General features: G+C 42.8%; 1 non-coding gene across 1 annotated transcript; it reads right to left on the minus strand.

Annotated features, from left to right (window-relative positions):
- Nucleotides 1–344: 344 nt before the first annotated feature.
- LOC113736170 (small nucleolar RNA R71) lies at nt 345–451 on the minus strand. Its single transcript, XR_003459658.2, has one exon. It is a non-coding gene; the product is annotated as a small nucleolar RNA R71 (small nucleolar RNA).
- Nucleotides 452–1,950: the final 1,499 nt, after the last annotated feature.

The following is a 1,950-nucleotide window of genomic DNA, read 5'->3' on the forward strand; positions in this document are numbered from 1 at the left end:
AGGAGTTGGCAACTCCTAACGTGAACCAGCAGCCATTATGCATTACATTTCCTAACACGGAAGAGGCATTTGAGCTTAAATCTGGTCTTATTCACTTACTTCCTACTTTTCGTGGTATTGCAGGTGAAGACCCACATAAACACTTGAAGGAATTTCATGTGGTGTGCTCCACAATGAAATCTCAAGGAGTCACTGAGGACCACATCAAGTTGAGAGCCTTCCTTTTCTCTTTGGCAGATAAGGCTAAAGATTGGTTATTTTACCTGCCATCTGGATCCATCACTACGTGGGAAGAATTGAAGAGAAGATTCCTCGAGAAATTTTTCCCTGCCTCTAGAGCCGCCAATATAAGGAAAGAAATATATGGAGTTAGGCAGGCAAATGGGGAAATTCTATATGAGTACTGGGAGCGCTTTAAACAACTGTGTGCCAGCTGCCCGCATCATCAAATCCCTGATAAGCTCTTAATACAATATTTCTACGAGGGATTATCACCCATGGATAGGAGCATGTTAGATGCAGCCAGTGGCGGTGCTCTGGTTAACAAGACCACAGACGAAGCCACGTTATTGATCTCCACCATGGCTGAAAATTCCCAACAATTTGGAGTGAGAGCTGATGGAGCAATACGAAGGGTCAATGAAGTGAATCACTCTGACTTAGAGGATAAACTATCTGAGCTTACCTCTCTGGTATGTCAAATGGCAAGAGGGCAATTACAATCTGTGAAGACTTGTGGTATCTGTGCTGCTCCCGGACACATGACTGACATGTGCCCAACTCTCCAGGAGGATTCATCTGAACAAGCCAACATAGTGGAAGATTTTTCTGGACCACCTTCACGAAGGAATGATCCTTTTGCACCCACTTACAATCCAGGGTGGCGAAATCATCCTAACTTTAGCTATGCTTCAAAACCCCCTGGCTTTCAACAACATTTCCAGCCACGGCCACCAGTGCAACAACCATCCACTTCCAATTCAAACATGTCTCTTGAAGATATGGTGAAGTCACTGGCGCAAAGCACGAGTCAATTACAGCAAGAGGCTCAAAGATCTCAGCAGGAGTCTCACAGATTTCAACAAGAGACTCGTGCTAGCATTAGGAATTTGGAAGTACAGATGTCTCAATTGGCAACTTCCATGAGCAACCTGGAAAATAGTAATAGAGGAAAGTTACCATCTCAAGTAATTCCTAATCCCAAGGAGAATGCCAGTGCAATGCAATTACGGAGTGGCAAGGAGGTACAGTCTCCTAGGCGTGCCCACGCCAAAGAAGAAGAAGTGCCCAGGAAGGGGGAAGAGGAAGATGAGAAACAATCCTCTGAAGTCTCAAAGAAAGTTGACATTCCTCCTCCTTTTCCTGGCAGGTTTACAAGAGCCAAAAAGGAAGAATCTGAGCAAGAGATTTTTGACACCTTCAGGAAAGTGGAGATCAATATTCCTTTATTGGATGCTATTAGGCAATTGCCTAAATATACTAAATTTTTGAAGGGCTTATGCACTAACCGCAATAAGTTGAGTCTGGATGACAAGGTGAAGGTGGGGGAGAATGTCTCAGCGATGTTTCAAAGGAAGTTGCCCCAGAAATGCAAGGATCCAGGTATGTTTACTATACCATGCATAATTGGCAATCAAAGAATTGAAAAACACATGCTTGACTTAGGTGCTTCAATAAATGTCATGCCTCTCTCAATTTTTAAAGTTTTGAATTTAGGACCCCTCAAAGAAACTAGGGTAATCATTCAACTAGCTGATAGGTCGAATGTCTACCCTGAGGGCCTAGTTGAAGATGTTCTAGTAAAGGTCAATAAATTCATTTTTCCTGTGGATTTTTACATTGTTGATATGAATGCTGCATACTGTACTGATTCAACAGTGATTCTTTTGGGTAGACCCTTCATGAGTACAGCAAGGACTAAAATAGATGTACATGAAGGGACTTTATCTG

The sequence above is a fragment of the Coffea arabica genome, chromosome 4c (assembly GCF_036785885.1).
Source record: "Coffea arabica cultivar ET-39 chromosome 4c, Coffea Arabica ET-39 HiFi, whole genome shotgun sequence".
Lineage (NCBI taxonomy): Eukaryota > Viridiplantae > Streptophyta > Magnoliopsida > Gentianales > Rubiaceae > Coffea > Coffea arabica.